Source organism: Vigna umbellata, chromosome 6 (assembly GCF_029865625.1).
Source record: "Vigna umbellata cultivar VRB3 chromosome 6, Vumbellata_1.0, whole genome shotgun sequence".
Lineage (NCBI taxonomy): Eukaryota > Viridiplantae > Streptophyta > Magnoliopsida > Fabales > Fabaceae > Vigna > Vigna umbellata.
Window position 1 is genome coordinate 35,315,402 of NC_142170.1, and position 12,813 is coordinate 35,328,214.

General features: G+C 35.7%; 1 pseudogene; it reads right to left on the reverse strand.

Annotated features, from left to right (window-relative positions):
• Positions 1–7,917: 7,917 nt before the first annotated feature.
• Positions 7,918–11,557, reverse strand: LOC148197336 (putative UDP-glucuronate:xylan alpha-glucuronosyltransferase 3; annotated as a pseudogene).
• Between the last annotated feature and the right edge of the window lie 1,256 nt (positions 11,558–12,813).

A 12,813-nucleotide genomic window follows, 5' to 3' on the forward strand; every position in this document is an offset into this window, starting at 1 on the left:
GAGCTTTCTAAAAAATCAATTTTGTTAACGACAAACAAAAACTAAACTCTAATATCTTAGGAGAGAAATTTGGAACTCTCATTTCAAATTGAGAAAAAAATAAAATGAAAATGTTTCAAACAAAGATAAATGTTATGTAAAAAGAAGACAAAGTTAAATCTCATACATCATACTCAGTATTGTTCTAAATACAATTAGAAAGTGTAAAAGTGTTTGATCAAAGGAGAAAAAAAAATTGTTGTGGTTTCTAGCAAAAAAGGTGCTCGTGACATGTGACATGTGACAAACTAAAGGTTTATGTTATTTTACCTAAAGAAAAGCCAATGGATTAATACCAGAGGATAAATATAAATCTTAGGTGGGTTAAATATATTTTTAGTCCCTAAACTATCACGCGATTTTGGGTTTAGTCCCTATTCGAAAGTTTTGTTTCTTTTAGTCCTCTTAGTTTTGAAACTCTTATTTTTAGTCCCTAAAATTGAACGGCATTAAATTTTCTTTGATGTGGCAAACAACGAGCCATGTGTTATGCCACCTTCCCTGACTACTTTTAATTGACATGGCAGTAAAGGTGTGGTGATCGGTTGGCCTGGTGGGTGGTCAGCCACTCGGCATCTACTCAAACGAATCGTTCGACCTCACTTCCCTTTGTCTTACCGTTCGGTTTCTCCTCTAGTGCACCGTTCTGCCTCAGTCACTCTTCTGTCTTTCGCTTACCGCTCGGTCTTTTACTCACCTCTCGGTCTTACACCCACACACTGTTCGGTCCTGCACACAAACACACACTTAAGAGGTTCAATGGATTATGCCATTGAATATAGTGGATTTCCCGCTGCACTAGAAGGGTAATGTGATGCTAACTGGATATCTGATTCAGACGAGACAAAATCCATTATGAATTCACACTTGGGGGTGGTGCGATTACATGGAGATCAGTCAGGCAAACAATTATTGCAAGATCAACAATGGAATCTGAGTTTGTTGCTCTTGAGATGGCTGGTAATGAGGCTGAGTGGTTGAAAAACTTTTTAGCGAACATTCCACTAGGAATGAAACCAACTCCATCAGTATTAATACACTGTGATTGCCAATCGACATAGCTATAGATAAAAACAAGAATTACAATGGAAAAAATAGACATATTCAATTGAGACACAATTTGGTGAAGCAGCGGTTAAAGAGTGGAACTATTTCCATTGATTATGTGAAGTCAAAACGAAATCTAGCAATCTAGCAGATCCTCTGACAAAACCCCTGGGAAGACAAATGATATTAGAAACATCGAGGGGAATGGGACTTAAGCCACTTGCAAACAAACAAGTGATGATAACTCAACATTTATGATTGGAGATCCCATGAATAAGGTTCATATGGGTAAAAACAAGTCACTTGTTAGTTCTGATAGCACTAAATTGATTTTAATCAAGTATGTCCCTTTCTATGGTGTGTGCGCGAAAATGCTAGAGACTGCATTATTAAGAGGCTGAACTTTGTCATTAAAATTCTATATGGTGATAGAATTTTATCTTAAACAAAGATTTTAATGATTTTCATATCCCTTATGGGTGTTGTATGATTTGCAGCATACACTTGATGAAATCACCTATATGAGTGTCAAGTGGGGCCGCTTGCATGAGATCTTGGCATGATCTCTAGAGCACTCATGAATACCGGGCACGCGCATGGCCTAGTAAGCGCAACACAGCGATAACAGCAAGGATTGTGGGGGTGTATTGGGATTGATAAACCTCTAACACACGTCAAGTGTCTTTGGTTCATATAGCTTGCTATACCAACTACACATGTGTTAAGTTTCTACATCTAAGATTGGTTCATATAGCTTGCTATACCAGCTCTGATGCATTACATCCTTTGAGACCCAGAATAAAAGTTTTTATCTTTTCTTTCAACTATCTTTTACAATATGTGGGGGATTGTTATAATATATAGTGATATTGCAAAAGTTAAAGCCTTGGAATGTTTAGAACGTTGGTTGGCAACGGTAAAAATATATTTTATTAATTGCAACGTTAAAAGATTTTAATGAGCAACGATAAAAAACTTTAGTGCTCCAATGTTAATTTGTTTTGCTTTTATTGTCTTTTTTGTATTTTATTCTTTCCTAGCTCTATAAATAGAGAGTTATTTCCTCATTCTAAAACACACCAAAATCAGTCTTCTCTCATTCTTCTTTTCCTTTTCCTCTTCTAAAATTATTCTGGGTTATTCTATACTCTTTTTAGAGATCCTTGCTAGTTCTGAGATCCTCATAAATATTCTGGGAAGTTCCTGTTATATCCTGGGGGGTTGCGCAATACACCGTGGATAAGCCCTTAAGGACAATGACTCTACACGCCTCAGAAAATATTGTTTTGTCAGCTTATCTACAACACTTTAGAAAGTAATATAATGGCTCAACAATTTGACAGAATTTCATTACTAATCTCAAAGTGAGAATATAAGGATGAAGACACTTCTATTTATAGGCTAAGGGTGTCTCCAACTTGTAGAAGCAAAACCGTAAAAGCGCAAGCTTGACCTAACTTGGAGACCAAGGGAAAAGTCATATCCAACAGTAGGAGGACATGTGGCCACTACCTATGGAGAATCCTCTCCATTCCTAGAATCACATATGGCCACTAACTATGGAAAATATTTTCCAATGTGAGCATGATACATGGTCACACTCATAAAAGTGGGACATCTCATCCTCTTGTTCACTAAGCTAAGTTAAAACTTTGACCACATGGTCAACACATGCTAATAGACATCCATTTGGGTCAACATTGAGTGTTGACCTTTTTTGGTCCAAGTTGACCAAAAATCCTATACTACTTGACCTAAAATACAAGGCCCAAAAAGAAATCTTAGACTACTTGGCCTATAATACAAGGCCCAAATTATTCATACTCTACTATAAGCTCCATGATGGCCCAAGATGGCCTAAGAAAAAAAATCTAGGCTCATCTTTCATAGATGACTTCAACCCTTCTTGAAAGTGCTTGGCTAGGGGGTATGTCATCACAACTGAGTTTGTTGGTGGCAAAAGATACAACATGTTCATTATAGATGATTACATTAGATGGACCTAGCTTAGGTTCCTTGTCTCCAAAGATGAATCTTTTAAGGTCATTTAAAAATTATACAAAAATACTTGAAATGAAAAACAAAACTTGTTTATTATATCAATTATAAGTGATCACGAATAAAGTAGAGTACATAAACAGGCGTTTTCAATTATTTTGTAATGAAAGCCCTCATCTCAAGTTTTCAGTTATGTTTGTTGTTTAAGGTTCTTTTCTTCTATCAATTTCATTCTTCATTGATGTTATTAAGATTTTTTTTCATTCCTATTTCAATTTATAAGTGTTTGTATTTTAAATTTTGCAATCTAATCTTATTCCTTGTATACTCATGATCATGTGTTGAAATCATTCACTCAAGTTTCTAATGGGTTATTATTGATTTGAAATAATAAAAAGATTTTTGACTTTTGTATCTCATGTGTTAAATTACTTTTCATGCTTAAAAAAACTCTTATAACTTATATAAAGAAGCATATTAATTCCATCAAGTACAAAAATAAAAGTAGTTTTTACATGTGTTTTTATAATTAAAAGTCATAATTTTTTACTTTTCTCTAAGTTTTACTTTTAACACTTTATATTGTGTTTTTATTAAGCCCATTATGAGGAACAATATAAAAAATATATTAATGTTACAAAAAATTATTTGACAAGTAAATTCAAACTATCATATGTGCAAAAACATGCACAAAATTTACAAAACCCTTCTACACAAAACACCACAACAAATTGTCTTTATAAGTATAAAATTATTGTGATATTTGACTTTTTCTCTAATTATTATTTTCTCGTAAAGTCAAATAAATGAAAGAAAATCGAGCTTTAGAAAGGAGAGTTGGATAAAACTTTGGTTTAATCCTTTTTGACGTCCCTATTTGTGTAGGAATGTCTCAGATAGGTCCTCGTTTTCTAAAGTGTATCAAAATGGTCCTTAATTTTGAAAATTTATATCAATTGAGTCCTTTCCGTTAAGTTGGCTGGACGGCGTTAAAAAAATTGATGAGTGAGATGCTGAGATGACGAACGAACGCTCGTCCACCAGCGAACGAACGCTCGTCCACCAGCGAACGAACGCTCTTCGACCTCTTACCGCTGGACGACCGTTCGTTCCACACTGGACGACCGTTCGGTGGTCGTCGAGCGTTCGTTCGCTGGTGGACGAGCGTTCGTTCGGTGGTGGACGAGCGTTCGTTCGTCATCTCAGCATCCCACTCATCAATTTTTTTAACGCCGTCCAACCAACTTAACGGAAATGACTCAATTGATATCAATTTTCAAAATTAAGGACCATTTTGATACACTTTAGAAAACGAGGACCTATCTGAGACATTTCTACACAAATAGGGACGTCAAAAAGGATTAAACCTAAAACTTTTAAATCTTTCAAAAAAAATATTATTGTAAGATGGTTTATTCGATATTATTAAACTATTTGATAATTTTGAAAAAAGAAACTTCATAATTGTTGCAAACGAAATTACGACGGGACGACGATCCAAAAAAAGACGGATTTTGAAAAAAAGATTTGGTTGAAAAAGAGATTTGGATTCGCCATCATGGTTTATTCTGAAAAACTACGGAAAAATCATAAAATGATAAGCTCCTTCGTAAATGCACCCCACACCAAACCCTAATCCATTGAAGAAAATGAAGAGAAACATCTTATAAATGTTTTGCTGTGTTGAGAATCCAAAATTGTGGTGAAAAAGGTGCACAAAAATTTCTTCTCAATCTTTTAGGTGTTATGTGGGAGAAGAATCAATTTTCCTTATTCTTAATTTGAACAGAATCGGTTCTTCTCCTCTTAATAATAACAAATATAATAATGATAACAATAACAAATAATATTAATAATAGTTTATTTAAACTAATTATATTTTATTTTAAATTAATTTTAATTATATAGGTAAAATGATATTGAGTGAATTATATCAATTAACATATTTTTTAATTTATCAAATCTATTATTATATTATTCTCTAACTTAAGTTTTTCTCTTCTCTTCCTTCATTCCTTATAGAGTTTTTAGGGTATGCGTGCTTTTAATGATGAATGTGAAGGATAACAAGTAGATAGATTTGAAAAGATGTAAAGATAAAGTTTATGTTGATTGTTTTAAGAAATTTGAAAGTGAAAGAGAAGATATTTAAAGATAAAATTTGTGAAAGTTTTTGAATCAATGTGATAGATAAAAATAATATTTTAATAAATTAAAAATGTAAGATTACAATTTTACACTTATAGTTAAAATAAGGTTTAAAGCCTCGGATGATCCTCATATTTGTACGAGAATCTCAAGTGAGTCCTCATATTTGAAACTGTCTCAATTGAGTCATAATATTTCTAAAATTGAGCCAATTTTGTCCTAACCGTTAAGTTGTCACATACGGCGTTAAGTAATGATGACGTGGTGTATAGATAATATGTTGATGTCTATTATTTGATTATGTGGACTTTGTTATTTAAATAAGCAGTGTTTGACATAGCATAAATCTAATTGTTTACTTTAGGAAATTAGGGATTTCATTTGATCTCTTCGTCTTGTCTAAGCACCTGATACTCTTCGTCTTGTTTAAGAAATCTGTGTTGGTGCAGTAAGAAGCTCTTTCTTTAGGGATTTCTTCCAAGAATGAGAAAAAAAGAGGTTGTCCCATTCTTCTTCCTAGCTAGCCGCAATAGAGGGTTTCTCTTCTTCAAAAAGAAAAGGGTTCTCCGTGTTGCCACGCACCTCAGTGGTCGGCCGAAATCGCTGCCAGCAACGTCACCCATGTTGGAAGCGCCGCTGCCACCTGCAATGTTTCTCCCTTCACGCGCTATGACTCCTGGACTGTGCCCACCTCCACGACCAAGGCTCGCCACCAAATCGCCACACTATGCCACTACCAACGCTCATCGTCACGTCGTCGCCGGTAATTCTGGTCGTCACCAAAGGCATCGCCAGTGAGGGAAAAAACGCACTCTATTATGTGAATCCTGAGCCGTCGTGATCGATTCGCCTATACTCGGAATCCACACTCGTCGTCGGCGATGTCGTCGACGATTATCTTCTTATTTGTATTGTGTTTTATTGGGTATGGCTTTGGGGTTTCGGGTGGTTGGAGGTTGAACATGGTTGTGGCTAGGATGTTGAATCTGTTTTTTAGTGTTCTCTGTTATTGGGGGCAAAGAATAGGTATTGATAAATGGGTTTCAGGTTCTTATCTCTTTTTCAGGTGACGATCAGTGTTTAAATTGGGTGATGAAGACATTACAGAGCCTAAATAGTATCTTTGAAAAACAGATTTGTATACACAATAAGTACAGGCATTAAAATATTGAGTTGGGGTTGTTCGCAAAACCGAAAGAGATATGGGAAATAAGATAAGTGCTCGCGTGAAGGAAGAACCTTTCCCAAAGTTGGGGTTGCCCGCGAGACCGAAAGAGATATGGGGAAAAAGATAGGTGCTCCCCTAGAAGTCCTCTTGCACGAGATCAAAGAGCCCTCAAGCTAGGTTTTATTTTTTGAGAATTAGGAGCAAAAGTCTGAACCTTTTGTTCAGAGTTCACAAGATAGATTGAGAAAAAAAATCCCTAACGTATTTAGAAGAGGAAGAGGGACTACCCAGATTGTTTCGAATTGAAGAGAGGGAAGCAATATTTGGAGTTCAATTTAGGTTTTCTAGGTTCAATTAGGATTAAATTGGTTTAATTACATTCCCCATTTCTTCCATGGGGAGGTTTAGTGGCCGGTGACTTACGACGAGGTCCATGGGGAGCGAGCCTCTGTAAATTTCGATTAGAAACCAATTTCTTTGTGATTAGGAATAAATTTTGCCACGTCAAAAACTCTTACTTTAAAAAAAAAATTCCACATAATTAGATATTTTTACATCAGCGTGCACCATGTCAGCACCTCTTAACGTGCACCATGTCAGCACCTCTTAAGAGTTACAAACATGAGGACTCACTTGAGATTCTCATACAAATATGAGGACTATCCGAAAGTTTAAACCTTAAAATAAATATAAAATAAAATCTAATTATTATTATTATTTTTAATATTATTATTATTATTATTATTATTATTATGTTTAATTACTCAATTTTCATTATTATTATTTTTAATTAAACCTTATTATTATTAATCACATCTTCTGCAACTGGTTCATCTTCAACAATGCACATCTTCAACCTTTTTCCACACCTCTAGATCCACCCGCTGCCACCAGCCCACACTTTTCTTCAACTTCTTCATCTTCAACCATTCACACATTCAAGCTCTTTCACCACCTTTACTTCCTGGCACCACAACCACAACATCACCAGAATCAATTTCAAACGAGCAAAATAGGTTCTCATATATGGGACAAAATAATCATTGACCGTTTTATAATTTCACTTTCCATCCCTTCAAATCTTCTCATCTCAGTGAGGTTGTTGGTGATCTTTCTCCCTCAAATCCGCGCCTGCAAATCCACCCAAATCGGTTGAAGCAAACACACATAAAAAGTGAATAACATTAATCATAATTAAATTCGCCTAACACGCGTAACAACTTTAATATGCACAATATAGTTCGCCGTAAATGGCATATGTGTATATACATATACTCTCTAGTGATGAAAATGAAGATAGTGATCGCCATGCAAGAGCGTGAGCGGTACTTTTGACCTTGAGGAAAATAAAATCTCAGAAATAAATTTGTGTCAGGATAAAAAGGAAATAAATATATTTAACTCCTCAACTTTTATCGTTAATTCTCAAATAATTCAGAGTGTTTTGGCAGAGAAATAAATCAGTGCAGAAATATCAAGTCCTCATGCCATCCATAAACCCCATCATACTTTCAGTTTCAATAAGATCAGAGAACCAGTATTAATTCATCATTCGTGCCACTTTTTAAGGTAACAGTAGATGCCTAATTACTGATGCCGAGTTACAGCATGAAAAGATAGAAAGCACAGCGAAAACGGCGGCAGGAGAAGATATTTAATGAAATATTAAAGTCATTTACTTTGAATATAAGAGTAACTGATGCACTTTCAACGTATAATCCTTTGACCTAAACCATACTTTGGGACCAAAAATAGCCTTATGCCATCACTTGCCTGTAGACGAGGGTAATGAGAGAAACACTACAGTAAATATATGGAAGTATGAACTACGAGAAGTAAATTCATAAAGACGAGAGAGATTTGGTTTGGACAACAGGTGGCGAATTGTTAACAGTGGAATTATCTGTCCAATTCTTTTCACCCCAATGCCATAACATGCTCTCCCAAAAACAGAAATCCTCAAAGCACGTTTTAAATCTTGGATCTTCTATCTTGATTTTCCAGTGACCGTCACTGTAGTTTCCCTTTTCTGCTTGTCTACGATCCCACTCTAATGAAGCCTTCTGCTTGGACCTAAGCAGACAGTACTTATGCAAGTTTGTGGCATTGCATCATGCACCTTCCACCATCTTGCATGAGCCACATCACTTGCAAACTCCTGCAGAATGTCCACATTCCAGTTGCAGTCATAGTCTCGAAAGCAAAGCCATGGTTTATAACCCAGATAATGGATGACATAAAGGATTGGTGGATCGGCTCCGAAGAGACGGGTTTTCATCACTTTTTTCTCTTCCTCATCACCTTCCCAGAAGTGCTTCAAGAAGTTCATATGTTTTGGAATCCGGTGCCACCATGTGAAGATTTCATTAAGATACCCCTGGTCCCCTCCATTGTAGGAGACAATCTCATTGATGTGATCCATAAGCAGTTGGAATGTACAATTTGATGGTTCAACCACCATTACACCTGAGTTGAACAGCGTAGCATTGTTTCCTATGGCAGTTATTTCAGGCATCTCAAAAAGGAAATCGATATTTCTAAGAATCAGAAGGTCAGCATCAATGAAAATGATTTTATCATAATCTGTTAGCTGCCAGAGACGGAATTTGCTGTAGTTCCACTCGTTGTATGCCTCTGGTTCTGCTTTTGGATTCCTGATTCTTTGGATTGTGTGAATCTTCCATCCGGCAGCCTCCAAGCCACCTCTATGATAGTCAGTAATCGTGTCGTCAACAAGAATCACAAGATCTCGTGTTGAACCAGCCATTCGAATACTCTGAGCAGCAGTAATAGCTCCACAAACATATAAGTGTGCAGAGTGCAGGATGGTTGCATAAGCTTCTCGGTGTGGCCTTTCTGAATAGAAATTTTCTGGTAAAAGAATATAGTTAGTCTCTGATCAGTGTATCCAGTTAATTTCAAAGATCAAGAAACTTCAAAGGCAACGGAATAATATACTTTCAGAAGCCACATTGCCTTTCAGGACTATATCATAAAAGAAGTATAATAACCTAAAAATAATTTTGATGCAACAAAACAGGATTTAATTAATTTAAAAGTTCATGTTTTCAGTGGCACTACAAAGGAAACCTGTTGTGACATCATACACCATGCTCCTTGGCCAACCTTTTATTTTCCATTTTAGTCTTCAATAAAGAAAAATGTGGTACACTTAAATTTTGAAACTCAAACTGATTGTTGCTTAAAAACATGATGGTAACATGATTCCGGGATAAGGAGACCAAATGAAAAAAGCAAGGACGAAATGAGAACATGGCGTAAGAAACAAGTTTATTTGAACCTGACCTTTAGCCTTCATAGGAACTGCTAGTTCACATGAACCAATTGGTAGCTGCAGCTTATCCCTCAGTCTATTCAGGTTGGGTTCATAAAGCCAGGCACTCCCTTCATGCTGTATAAGGTCCTTGCAAGTAAATAGATTTGGAATCGGGAAGCAATCCGTGACCAAAAGCACACGCACTGGATGATATCCTTTGGAAGAGGCAGCAAGTCTTGCAGCTTCAATTTGCAAGTGCAAACGAGCTACATCTCTAGACCAGCGTCCTGACGTGTGGCAGGGAAGCTTGACAGCAATAAGATCAAGCCGTGGCTTTCCTGGTACCTGAATCCTAGGTAGAGCTGGACAAGTAGGGAACTCATATTCTTCTTCTTCATCTATCCATTCGGGATACAGAACTTCCCAAGTAATATTACTTGAAACATAGTCCAGACTAAGGACTACATGCTCTGCTTCTGGTATCAGCTCCTTCCAGTGGTCATTCTCACTGTCATTGAAGTTTAATAAGCCAACACCCTGATATGTGTCCTTATCCTTCAAATTTTCGAGAACATTAGATATTTGGTTCCACTCAATATTGAGAAATGATGCATAACGTGAATCAATTCCTCCAAATCCTCCTCTCCAGCTGTTTATAAAAGTTGGCCTGCATAAAAAAAAAAAAAAAGACAAGTTAAGACAATGAAAGATGTAACCGTACTAAATCACCCTTTACGATCTGAACAAATACATTGCCGCAGTATTTCAAGAACACCAGACATAATCTTCGAACCGACACATGTTTATACATAACACTAAATGAATTCTCCTTCTAATACATAATGCAAGAAGAAGAAATCCAAGAGCAAGCTTCATCTTCCAGAAAAGCAAAATTTAAGAAACAAAACTACTACGAATATATAACAGCAGGAAACTACCAGAGCTCGAAATAGAAGGATGCAAAAAATGTGAAAATACGGAGAAAAACAAAAGACATACCGCGACATAATAGAGTTTGACAAATGATCGGTATTGTAAACAGCTGGAGGATGGAAAATGGTAACCAAGGTTCCCAATATAACAATAACCAAAACTAATTTCCAATTTGGCCTGCATGTTATACTCCTCTCTTGGAACGGAGTATGCAACAACTTCTCAACATCTTTGTAATCTTTACTTCTTTGAGACCTTCTCTTGCCGGTATCTTCACTGCACCAACAAGAAAGAAAAGTAAACAAAAATTCAGTATCCAATAAACATGAGAAACAGTCCAAGTAGCACGAAATCATCAAGATCAAGGTTCAATTTCCCTCATCATTATTGCATTGCTGAGATACCAAGATCCTACGAACATATCGCGCCAATTTTGAATTACGACACAAGAAATACAGTTCGCCGGCAAAAGATTCCGTTATCTTCGTAGAAATAAATAAAAGCAAAAATTGAAGCAGATAGCGAGGATTTCGAAATTCTCTACAGCTCAAGTGCTAAAAATAGATGTGACATCTAAAATGCAGTTCACACAAGAAGATACAAAAACAAACGCAAACTAAAGTAAGGCATGAAGTAACGGTGCAAAACCTAAAGGAGGCGGAGGAGCGGTGGCGTGGCTCCACGAAGTTCGGAGACGGTCCCCTCATTTTCCGATTCGGTTCAAGGAAGCATCAGATTCGAATACAGAACGAGGAAATGGCAAGGGAAGAGGAAAAGTTGGAAGTAGAAGAAGTGAAGTATGATTGGATTCAAATGGAGGAAGATCAAGCCAAAGAAACAGAATTGAAGGAAAGAGGAATCGACAAATGTCGCAGACGGTTTAAATGCTGCGTTTGACGAGTTTGTAAGAAGCAGAAACACAGAGACCTAGTCTCTCCCTATATACATATATAACTCTGCTGTTACACTCCACCTTTAATAACTTGAAAATAATCACATTTTGAGATCATTTCACTGTTGCTGATTCGACCATTTATCACAAACCTACTTTTCTTTTCTTTTATCTGGAAAGTCTACCGTGTGTGAATTTAATCATTGTGTTACTGTGAGAGTTGCAAGTTTTCACATATTACTAATTTTTAATTTTAGAGCTGCAAATTTTGTGAAATAGAAAAAATAAAAATAAGTCAACATAAACATAAAATTTAAAGCATAACTATTTATACTCTCTAGTTAAAAATAAAATACTATATAAAACTAGAAAACATAAAGATTTGCCAAAGAAATTCCGCCTTCTAAATATTTATTGGATTAGGAAACAGTCAACACTATTTTAAGTATTTATTATCATTAATTCATACATTTTTATATACCAAAGTAGTAATTAGTTCTGACCAAAAGTTATTGTTAGTGTGTGACAGGCAATTTTTTAATATTAATTACTAATGACCCAGAAATCTTTATTTTATTTATAAAAAATACGTTATTTTTTTTTAAATAATTGACATTTAATAAGTAAATTATAATGATATTCAATGTAAATTTTGTTATCCTTTCACCCTTAGAGATTATTTGATCATGTGAAAAAGAAAACAGAAACGAAAACTAAAACTAAAGTTAGAAAAAGTTTGTGAATTTGAGTATAATGTTTAGTAGTTGTTTTGAAATGTTAAAGGTTATTAACCATTGATAAAATTCAAAATTTATCATAACACGAAACGTATTTGATGAGGAAGCTTCAGGTAAGTTTTTTAGATCAGAGGCAACTAAAGTAGTTGCTTGGGGTTTGGCAGTAATGATGTAGAGGGATTCAGTGATGTTGATGATGGATGCAGAGCTATTTAGAGGGTGGAACTCTAGCTCAGACGGCCTTCACGGGAAGGAAGCTAGGTGGAGAGGAAAAGCTCAATTTAGAGGTGACTTTTGGTTAGAGTTTGGGTGCTGGAAATGCTTCAACATGGTAAACTCATTTCATTCAAAAGTGAGTTTACAAAGAGGAGGTGGGTGAATTTATAGGAGATTCACCCTTCCTGATACAATGCTGATCATCAGCCATGATTTATGAATCTAATGCCACGTATAGGTGTCAATACCCAATTTCGTCCGGATTATTTTTATAGTTTTATTGCATTTTGGTTGTCACATATTTAACCTTTTTATTATTCATTTACCTATTTCTTTTTTAGTTCTATTTATTTTATCT